The following is a 12301-nucleotide window of genomic DNA, read 5'->3' as shown; positions in this document are numbered from 1 at the left end:
CGATGGGGGCCCTTTCAGCGAGGTCCCCAGACCCCTTCTGGTTATTAATGTTACTGGTTCTTTGTATTCCTACTGTATGCTTCTCAAAGTTTGTATGTTCTGTTTCTTTTTAAAAAATCCTAATAAAAACTATTGAATCATAAATTGCAATAGAGCTTATGTGTGAAAACTGTTGATAAGAAACATTGCTATTGCTCATAGTAACTTCTCAAAAGGTTTGTTTCCATTTTATATTTTACACACATATATATATATATATATATATATATATATATATATATACATACAGTATCTCACAAAATGTGAGTATTTCACATTTTTGTAAATTACACTTTGCTACAATGTAAATTTGCTGTCCCCTCAAAATAACTCAACACAGCCATTAATGTCTAAACCACTGGAAACAAACGTAAGTACACCCCTAAGTGAAAATGTACTCTTCACCTGATTGCCGCCACACATGCTTGACACCATCTGAACCAAAAAAGTTTATCTTGGTCTCATCAGACCACAGTACATGGTTCCATTAATCCACGTCTGCTTGTCTTTTTTTTTTTTTTTATTTAAAAATTTATAACATGACAAGAAAATTTCAACTTCAGAAAAGGTATACAAAGACAATGTACAAGTTGAAGCCATTCGAAAGGGGGTGGAATGAAATGGGAGGGGGCAGGACAGGAGTGATGGGGGGGGGGGCACATCATCAAAAGTCTATTACCTCGAGGGGGGAATGAAGCAGTGGGGGAAAGGTCCTGGGCGAGTCCTGGAACTTGAAAGTGTAGCAGTCCACCGAGGAGTCGGTCTGTAGGGAAGAGAAGACGAGGTAGGAGTCCCATTTCTGCCGTGAAGAAGGGGCCGTAAGGTCCATGTTGAGACGATCAATATCAAGGAGTTTGGAAATCTCTGATCTAACCCGGGAAATTGAGGGGGGGGAGTTGTGGAAATCCAATTAGCCAGAATTGTTCATCTGGCTATCAGTAAGCAAGTCAGAATCCACAGAGGATATGAGGAGGCAGGAGTGGTTGACCACCTTTGCAGGCGTTAGTCCCAGTATCCGAACAGTAGTAGAATAGGGTCTTTGGGTATGCTGAATCTTGTCACCTCTTTGATGAAAGAAACAATTTGATCCCAAAACAAGGAGATGGAGGGGCAAGACCAGAATTTGTGGCAAAGAGATGGTCTCTCCGCAGCGCATAAAGGGCATTTATGGGCATCCGGAATCGTTTTATCCGAGAGAAAAGGGATATGAGCTCGGTGGAAGATTTTCAGCTGGGTTTCTTTCCATACTGCATTAGGGGTGAGTTTGAGGGTGGGTAGAGTGTCCTCTCCAGGGAAACCCTTGAGCCAGTTTGAAGCTGTAGAGGTAAATAAAGCCAGTGGACATAGCTTCAGAAGGGGCTTGTAAATTGACGAAATTGTATAGTTAGCAGAGTCCAGTAAATCGTCTATGATGGATGTCCTAAATCTATCGGCCTGTTTAACGGCAGTGGTAGCAAGGAAATGTATGCATTGCGTCCAATAGAAGGAGTCAGCATCCTGAAGGCCATATTTAGATGTGGTGAGTTGGAGGGGGTAATGAGACCCAGAGTTCAAGTCACACAGGTGTGCAAAATTTACCAGACCCCTCCTTTCCCATAGTTGATAAACTGCATGTTCCAGGCCTGGAGGAAAGGTAGGATTGCCCCAGATCGGAAGAAACTTAGAGAAGTGCAAGGGCAGTTTCAGAAGTTTGCTTACCTCCCTCCACGCAATAGCAGTGTCACACAGGAGTAGATTATGACGGATGTCGGGGCCAAGTTGGACCCATTTAGTATGAAGGAGAGCTGACAAAGAGAAAGGACTGGACATCTGGGCCTCTAGCTCGTAGTTGGAATAATGAGAGGTCTGAGATATCCAGTCCAAGGCCACTCTGAGTAAACATGATAAATTATACAGTCTCAGGTTGGGGAAGTTAGTACCTGCGTCGCTCCTGGGGAGATGGAGTTTTATGAAAGAGATTCGAGGTCTCTTCCCCCGCCATAGGAAGCGGGAGAACGCCCGTTCCAGAGTCTGCACGTCTTTATGTCTGATCAGCAGGGGGAGAGTTTGGAGAAAATACAATAGGCGGGCAAAGCTCACCATCTTGATTAGGTGACATCTCCCCAAGAGTGACAGCGGTAGTTCCATTCAGTTGTCCAGTTCCCTCGTAATTTTGGAGAATAAAGGGGGGTAATTCAGGGTGTATATAGAGGCTTGAGTTCTCCCTCTCTTAATTCCTAAGTAGGTGATATGTTTGGAGGCTATCATAAATGGTGATTCCCCCTCCCAGGGCCGGACCGTAGTTCCCCTTAGCGGGAGTATTTCACTTTTAGAGTAGTTAATTTTGAGGCCCGAGCATTTTTTAAAACTGTCAAAGGTAGAGACTATCACCGGAATATCGGCCGAGGGGTCAGAGGTGAACCGAAGGACATCATCGGCAAAAAGGGATAGGCGGAGCTCCTGAGAGCCCACACATATCCCATGAAGGGGAGCTTTGGTTAAGAGATAGTGGGAGAGGGGTTCGATCGCTAGGTTGAAGAGGAGCGGCGAGAGAGGGCAGCCCTGGCGGGTACCTTTATAGAGCCTGAATTCGTCAGTGAGGGAACCCCCAACACATAATTTAGCGGATGGAGAGGAATACATCGAGGTAATGAGGTTGACAAAGGGTCCCTGGAAGCCCATGGCGTCTAATACTCTGCAAAGCCAAGTGAAATTCACATTATCAAAAGCCTTCTCGGCATCAAGTGTCATTATGGCCATATCACGGTCAGGGTGGATTCGAGCCTGGTCCAGTGCTACCAGCACTTTTCGGATATTGGCGATGGCTGAGCGACCCTTGGTGAACCCCCGATTGTGCAGGATGTATGAGTTGAGGCATGATATTAGCCAATAGGGAGGCCGTTATTTTTGAGAGGATTTTAACATCCAGGTTTAACAGGGATATATGGGGCGATACGAGCCCGGCTCCAAGGGATCCTTCCCTTTTTTGGCTAGCAATTTGATAATGGCTTGGTTACCCGTCGGAAGGTAAGGACCACCGTCCCATATAGAAGAGTAAAGGTCGACGAGCGTGGGAATTATACTAGGTGCGATGGCTTTATAAAATTCCCCAGAAAGACCATCGGGGCCGGGGGCCTTGCTGGAAGCAAGTTGTTTAATTGTCGACGATACTTCCTCAGCTGTGATCGGGGTGTTTAACGCATCGAGATGGTCGCTGGTGACCTTGGGGAGCCCAGTACCAGACAAAAAGAGGTCGGCCATATAACCGTCCACCTCGTCAGGAGCATAAAGAGAAGAGTAGAAATCCCGCATAATCTGCTGGACCCCATTGGGAGTGGAGTTAATAGCTCCTGTTTTGTCTTATAGCGAGCCTATATGTGTTGTGGATAGCGGGCCTTTGCACAACCTAGCCAACAATTTCCCCACCTTGTTGCCGAACCTGTGCAAAGTCGCGGATAGGTGGGCCTCCAGTTTATCAGCCCAGGCATTGAAGTCATGTTTGGCTGCGAGCCAGGATGTCCAATTGTCATGCGTATCCGACTGAACAAGCGCACGCTGAGCAAGCCGCAGTCGTTCCCTAGCAGTTTTGTACCCGCCGTTTGCATGACGTTTAAAAGCCGCCGCATAAGAAATGATACGGCCTCTTAAAAATGCCTTGCTGGCCTCCCAAAAAAGGAGAGGGGAGCCGCAGTGTTGTGAATTAGCCGCAGAGTATTCTTCCCAAGCACGGTGTAGATAAGACACAAAATCAGTGTTGTTTTTGAGATAAGATGGAAATCTCCAAATACGAGGGGTGGCAGGGACATCGGAGAGTGTCAGGGAGACGGAAACCGGGGAGTGGTCTGAGACCGCTATATCATGTATCGTGGCCTCACGTAGATGGGTGAGAAGGGAGTCAGTGCAGAAAAGGTAGTCAATTCTAGTGAATAATTTATGGGGATGAGAGTAAAAGGAATATTCACGATCCGTGGGGTGTGAGTACCGCCAAACGTCAGTCATAGAGAGCGAGTCCACCATCGACGCCAACAAAGTAGGGCAGTCAGAGGCGCGAGAGTGCGACGAGGGACAAGGAGAGGATCTGTCCATGATAGGATTAATGACTGCATTAAAGTCGCCACCAACAAGGCGGGGGACATTTGGAAGAGTCAGAAGACGCGCCGAGATCGCCGCATAGAATGATTTGTCCGAGACATTAGGAGCGTAAACGTTTGAGATGATAAGTTCCGTAGTATGGAGGCGCAAATGAACTGATACGTACCGACCGTCAGAGTCCGAGTCAGTGGAGAGGATTTCCACCGGGAGGCGTTTATGAAAAAGGATCAGCACTCCAGCATTTCTGCCAGAGGCGGTCGAGCCGACTACTTTCCCTACCCACAATTTCTCCATGCTCTTCATATCCTCTGCAGGAAGATGCGATTCCTGGATGAGAGCGATGTCCGCCTTAAGGCCATTTAAGGTGGCGTAAGACTTTCATCCTCTTAGCCAGGGATCGAAGACCCTTAACATTCCACGTCACTACCGTCATGAGGTGGAGAGTGTAGATTTAAACCAGACAAAAAACATGTGAAACCTACCAATACCCGTGAACCGAACGGTAGACATCAAACTCGATGGGACCCGACCGACATGGAGTTACAGACCCAGGAAGTCAGTGAAATTGAGATTGACCTAAGTACAACGCAGGCAGGGAAGAGGGAGGGATAGACAAGGAAAACAGGATGGAACCATGAACAAATGAAACATGCAACAAAATGAAATACAAACTGCATTAACCTCTCTTTTTTCCGCATGTGTACAACATGGAGCGCAGCCCTCCAAGCTAGGACTCCGGGATAGGGCACAAGAGATATCATGGCCCATACGTCAGCAGTGGAACCATAGTATCATGGGTCTCGGCCCACCGTTGGGAATAGGGCAACCAAGGTGTACACGAAGAAAAAGGGAGAGGAGCACATAGTATCACAAATACAAAGCATAATGTAGTCAAGGCGGAATAATATACAGTGCAGATATTAGTAAGGTAACATAGAGAGTGAACCTGAGAGAAGCACCATAAAAGCGTGAGAGACCCTCCAGGCTCTCGACCCAGAGGTGTTAGCTCCAGGGTATATCCTTAGGCAAAGCAAAAAGATCCGGGGTAGAGGGGAGATCAGCGCGGGACGCCCGGGCGACCAGAGCTAACCACTTCAGAGTACCTTTGATGTTTAGGAGATTTCTTCCTAGGGCTCCGTTGAACCGATGGCCTGGAGAAGGGAAGGGATTTGGCGGACGCAGGAGGACCCTGATCGCCATGGTGGAGGGTGCGGACAAAGGCCTCTGCTTCCTCGGATCCTGGAAATACATTTGGATGCCGTTAGGTTCACGAAGGCGTAGTGTCGCTGGATAGGCCAAGGTGAACTTTAAGCGTTCCTGGTGCAGTTTTGAACAAACGGCCTGGAAAGCTTTGCGTCTTCTTGCGACATCAATGGAATAGTCCGCAAAGATAAGAATTTTTATGCCTTCAATATGGAAATTCGATGTTTGGCGGAATTTTTGCAGGATAGCAGACTTGTCCGCGTAGTTGAGATATTTAGCGATGATGGGGCGAGGGGTCTTGCGTTCTTAAGAATAGAGACCGTTCCACCAGACACGTGCCCTGTAGGCCCAGAGCTGCAGGGATTCTTTTTGCACAGAGTTCAGGTATGGCAGACAGGGCGACATTTTCAGGAACCCCGATAAACTTCAGGTTGCTCCGTCGCGACCTATTTTCTAAGTCCTCAAGCTTTTCCATAATAATGCGATTTAGTTTCTCCTGTGATTGTTCAGTACCCTGGAATTGGTACAATTCATCCTCCACATTAGAAAGGCGGGATTCCACCTCATCAAGCCTGTGGCAGTGTGCGTCCAGCTCCTTTTTAATGCTGGCCATGCCAGCAGCCACTGCTTTTTCTACAGAGGCCACCATGGAAGCGGTTAATAATGCCACAACAGCCTGGGCAATCTTCTCTGTAGAAGGGTCTGGAGGCAATGTGGCAGGAGCGGGCTGCTGTGTGAGGGTGCCGGGTTGTGCTTGAGAGGTGTCCATAAACAGTAAAAAATATGGTACCTGAGCCTCGGGAAACTGATACAAAGTTTTGCCTGTAATACTGTCTATTTTAGGCGCTGGACCCTGGGATCCAGACCCTTGGAATACCAAACCCCAGAGGTGCTCAATGCAGGGTGCTTTACAGGTCCAAGGCCGTGGCCCCTCTAAAACAAGGGGACCCAGTCCTTGAAGGTCGCCAAGATAAAGCTTGCCGTGATGGGTGAAGATTGCATTCCTGTTTCAAAACAGAATCCTGTGGCAGAACTGGTGAGTCCAATTTAAAGTATTAATACATACAGCAAACTTTGAAGGTAAAAATTCCTGGCATAATTGCAATTTGTAAATATTTTATGTACTGATAACAGAGACCAAGTGTCATGTGTGTCTCTGCATGAGACTATGGATATTAAGCCTAGGCAAAAATACATCCTGTTAAGCATTATTTCTGTGCTTGTTTTTCTGACACACTGTTTTCACCCTGTGCTGATAACCTGGTAGGTATCAGCTGTGACAAACCAATGTGTGCATGGGGCTGTGGATGTTAAGCTATGCAAAATACATCTCTGGCTTTTCCTTAGGGATTAAATGTGCCATTTATATCAATTGTGATTATATGAGCTTGTGCAGTTGTGGGATTGATGCAAAGTTTAATTAAAACATTATTTCTTTGCCTATTGTTATCAAACTGTTTTCTTGCCCTGGGCTGATCATCCTGAAAGGTATCAGCTGGGACAAACAAGATTCAGCCTAAGCTGCTCTCCCCCCGTGTTGTTGTTTTTTCAAAGGCCCATTCACACGTGCGAGAGAATCTTCGCCGCATGGAGGGGGTGTTTGAACGCAATTGGAGTGGATGTCATGTGCTTTACAGCATATATGGGCGCAATTTAGAAGGAGCTGTTTCCAATGTGCTAGCCTCTGTCAGAGGCTGAAGGGGACACAGAGCAGCAGCAGCTGGGTTGCGTGTGTCACTGTGTGGGTGTATGTTACTGGCACAAACAGGTTCTGTATAGTGATGTCACGAACATAAAATTCGCTGTTCGCGAACGGCGAACGCGAACATCGGCGAATGTTCGCGAACCGGCGAACATTGCGAACCGCCATAGACTTTAATAGGCAGGCGAATTTTAAAACCCACAGGGACTCTTTCTGGCCACAATAGTAATGGAAAAGTTGTTTCAAGGGGACAAACACCTGGACTGTGGCATGCCGGAGAGGGATCACACAAAAAAAAGTTCTTAAAAATTGTAATTTTTTGATAGAGAGCCAATTATTGGAAAAATTAAAAAAAATAAAAATAAAAAATTTCTTTGGATTTAGCATCTGGGGGGTCTAAAAAGTGTACCTGTGAAGTTTCAGCTCTGTAGCATGTCCGGAACCAGAAAAAATTACGAATTAGGGTTAGGGCTAGGGTTAGGGTTAGGGCTAGGGTTAGGGTTATTTTTATGGCTAGGCTTAGAGGGTTAGGGTTAAGGTTAGAGGGTTAGGGTTATGGTTAGAGGGTTAGGGTTAGGTTTAGTGTTAGGGGCTAGGGTTAGGGATACGGTGAGATACTTAGGGTTAGAGTTAGTAGCCCTACCCCTACCCCTCTAACTTTAACCCTAAGCACTAAAAATAACCCTAACCTTAGCCCTGACCCTAGCCTTAACCCTAACCCTAACCCTAGCCCTAACCCTGATTCTATTTTTTTTCTGGTTCTGGACATGCTACAGAGCTGAAACTTCACAGTTACACTTTTTAGACCCCCCAGACAATAAATCCAAAGAATTTTTTTTTTTTAAGTTTTTTTTTTTTTAAGTTTTCCAATAATTGGCTCTCTATCAAAAATGACAATTTTTAAGAACTTTTTTGTGTGATTTAGTGTCTAGGGGGTCTAAAAAGTGTACTTGTGAAGTTTCAGCTCTGTAGCATGTCCAGAACCAGAAAAAAAGATAATTTTTCAGTAGAGCAGGGATGGTGGGAACCCCTTTTACACCTATATGATCTTTTTTTTCTGGTTCTGGACAGGCTACATATATATATATATATATATATATATATATATATATATATATTAAAAAAATACTCAAATACCAGCCCTCAAAGGGGCTTTTGGGGACAATATATATATATATATATATATATATATATATCACAGAACAAAAAAAATTACACAAATACCAGCCCTCAAAAGGGCTTTTGGGGACAATAGATATATATATATATATATCCAAAAAAAACCTCAAATACCAGCCCTAGGAAGGGCTTTTTGGGGTGCTGTCCTTACAGCAGGAGTGTACCAAGAACACTGGCTAACAAGACCGGGAACTGTCCCTAGCTATAACAGCAGCAGCAGCACCAGCACTTTCCCTGCTCTCAGTAACACAGAAATGATCTAAGATGGATGCTGCCCTTGCTTATTTATAGGAGGCGGGAGGGTGTGGGAGGGAGGTATGCTGATTGGCCTGGAATGTGTCTGCTGACTGTGATGTTCAGGGTCAAAGTTTGCCTCAATGATGATGTATAGGAGGCGGACCGAACATCACATATGTTCGCCCGCATCGGCGAACGCGAACGTTCGAAGTTCGCCGGGAACCGTTCGCCGGCGAACCGTTCGGTACATCTCTAGTTCTGTATCTTGGGATAATCAGTGCTGTGTACGATAAGCTGTATAAATAAAGTGATAAATCTCAAAGCCACACACTGACTATAGAAATAACTCTGTGCTCCAAGAGGAGACAGCTACTAGCTGATTAAAATTCAATGGATGCTGCTACTTGAACAAATAACGGAAATATTTGATATAAAACATGTAAATAAATAATAGTAGCGTAAGATACAATATAAAATTGTCTCTACAGGTCTAAAAGGTGAAGGTAACCAGTGAGCAGTGTATAAATATAGCATAAAAACAATATAAAACATTTAAAATCACTAGAACGTCCCACAGTCCTTTCAGGCAAAAGTGCATGTAGCAAAATAGTCCAATAAACGGCCGGTAAATCGTGCAGTCTATAAGGATCACTTAAGTTTCCACCACCAAGTGTCAGGGATAATAGAAGGAATGGCAACTCACCAGACCCCAATGCTCATTTACTCTCATAAATGAGCAGAAATCGCATTGGTTAGCTGGACCAGCAGGAAAAAATGAAGCGTGTAGCATGTATGGACCACTTTGATCTGACTCGCTGTCCCCTCCACCTTAAATACTCCTCCCGATCACCAAAGCATGTAAGGACAAAAGATAGCCTCCACTAGTGCAATATGTCTTACTTAGGCTTTATTGGTACATAAATACAATCAGGTTGCACTCACTTTTGGTAGAATACAAATAGGCACAAAAGTAGAAGCGGCGATGAGGTAAAGGCAACCGATACTCCTGAAAACTGGCTCCATGCCAGAACAGATAGCTCCGGAAGTTTCCTCCGCCTAGCTCGTGTAGCCAGCCCCCGGCGTGACCAGACGATGCACCCGGCTACACGAGCTAGGCGGAGGAAACTTCCGGAGCTATCTGTTCTGGTGTGGGACGTTCTAGTGATTTTAAGTGTTTTATATTGTTTTTATGCTATATTTATACACTGCTCACTGGTTACCTTCACCTTTTAGACCTGTAGAGACAATTTTGTATAGTATCTTGCGCTACCATTATTTATTTATTTGGCACAAGTCTTGAGTACACTTAAGTTAGTACTTCAAGTTTGTCTTGCTATAAAGCAATATCTGCCCAAAAAAGGGCGGGTGGGGCACAGTTGGAAGAGGCACTGTGATGCTACCATCAGGCCTTGAAGGTCCTAGCCATGCTTCCTCTGTGTCTACTCTCCCTGAAGAGCCAGAGGCGACTAGCCAATCTGAGCCATTACGGTTGTCAGGCATAGTAGCTACTCTAAGTACTTTGGATGCAACTTATGTCACTAAGGACAATTTGGAATCGGCATTAGCTAGCCTTGAGGGTAGGATTGCTGGCACGATTGCAGCATCACAAGGAGGGGGGAAACGTGATAGATCCCCCTCACCTGTGCCACCCCTTGAATCAGTTCAGGGTTGTGCAGAGGATGTGGAAGAAGTAGCTGACAGTGACCCTATGGAAGATCAAGCTGAGGTTTCCACTTCTGGGGAGTCAGTGTCAGATGAGTCTCTATCAGACTCTTAAACCCAGAGATTGTTAATTCAGTCTCTTACTGAAATGGTCCTGTCTGGATACAAATTTCCTCCCTTAGAGACAGCTGAAGTCTCTTTTTCCTCTCTAGGCTCATTGCGCCCTCCTCATAGTCCTCAACGTTTCCCATATATCCGCTCTTGGAGCAAGAAATGTATAATGATTGGAACCATCCTGATAGGATTTTTGTTCCTCCTAAAGGGTTTTCACTATTGTATTCTATGGAGGAAAAGCTTACTAAGAAATGGAATATACCCACTGTGGATGCTGCCATTCCTTCACTTAACAAGAGTTTAACCTGCAGGTTTTTAAAGATCCAGCAGATAAGAAGTTGGAATCTTTATTGAAAGCATCCTTTGTGGTTGCAGGATCTGTGATACAACCAGCAGTAGTGGCCATAGGAGTTTGTCAGTCTTTAAAAGACCGTATGAAGTGAGTGTCCAAGACAGTTCCTTCTCAAGGAAAGTCTGTGGAAGATTTGTCAGATCTACCTCGCACTTTATGTTTCGCAGTGGATGCTCTTATGGACTCCATAAGGCAAATGTCACGAGTTGCTCTGATGACTGCATATGCACAGAATCCTTTGGGTAAAGAGCTGGTCTGCAGAATTACAATGTAAAAAGTTGCTTGCTGGCTTCCTTTTTCATGAAGAACGCCTTTTTGGTGATTATTAGGGATGATTGAACGGTTCGGGTCGACCATCGGTTCGACCCGAACATTGGCTGTTCGAGGTTCGGCCGAATTTAGAACTTTTTGCCCAAAAAGTTCGGAATTCGGCAACCAGAACCGACCAAAATGCAATGGGACAGGAAATGGGCTTTAAAAGCCCATGATTGGACCAGAACCATTAGCAAAAGCCAATTGAGGGGGCAGTAGAATGCTAGGAATGTGATTGGAGTGACTAGGGGGTCCATAGACCAATCATTAGTGAATACGCCCCCCAGTATATAAGATAGCCCCCGCCAAATTCCTAGCATTCTTATACGGGACATGGAAGAGAGTGGAATGCTGTTCTGTTACTTCTGTTACAAAGTGTTACAAAGTGTCATTTAGCAATTTTTAGTGTGAGGAAAGGGATATTTAGTGTAGTTAGGGTGCTCTTTTACACTTTAGTTAGCTTTAATTTATTCAGTTTCTGTAGGGAAAGTGTTAAGTGTAAGGGGACCGTAGTGTAGTGTAGGGTTAACTGACAGTGACTGCTATGGCAGGGTGATAAAACCCTTCCATATCATGGTGACCGCTATAGAGAAAAGCTATTTTCTCTTGTGTCACTTTCGCTGCAGTAATATGGCTTCGCCGCCGTCTTTTTGGCTGCAGGCATCCATAGGGATCTTTTGAGCACATGTTTGGAGTCAGACATGACATCTGAACATGTGTCTAGGGGGGTATATATACACACCCATGTATGTATATATACATCTAGACAAATAAAGGTGTGAAAGGAGCAGAAAAAACTACTTGCGCTAATGAAATAATTAACACCAATATAGTTACGCTCCTATCACACCTATATATGTCTAAGTGTAATATACATATAAGTATGTGTGTATATAGACCACTATACACAAGTTCAGATGTTTTGCCTGCCTCCAAAAACCCCCAAAAAATGCCTGCAACAACACACCTGGGCGGTTTTTTTTTGACGCTAGCGTTTTTTTGGCCATTTTTTGGGGTTCTTTGGAGGCAGGCAAAACATCTGAACTTGTGTATAGTGGTATATATACCACTAGGGTTGAGCGAACACGGACTGTATTATTCGTGTTCGTACCGAATAATTAGATTTTTGTTACCCGAACACGGACCCGAAAACTTTACTGTATATTCGGGCAAAAATCCGTGTTCCGTCATTTTATTTCCGGGTTTTGTATGCATTGGCGCGCTTTTCATGGCGGGCTTTCAACAGCCAATCAACAAGCGTTTAACTGGTGTGCCTTAAGCCATCCCAGCCATGCCTACAAATGTATTAGTAGCTGTGATTGGCCATCCGAAGCATGTGACCAAGTCTTTATAAGTTCGAGCCAGCGCCGCTGCGTCATTCTGCTGTGTAGTTCAGGGAGAGAGCACACATCATACGTGCTGGCTGCTGA

The sequence above is a fragment of the Pelophylax lessonae genome, assembly GCF_965119305.1.
Source record: "Pelophylax lessonae genome assembly, chromosome: 5".
NCBI lineage: Eukaryota > Metazoa > Chordata > Amphibia > Anura > Ranidae > Pelophylax > Pelophylax lessonae.
Note: the sequence above shows the minus strand (reverse complement) of the source record.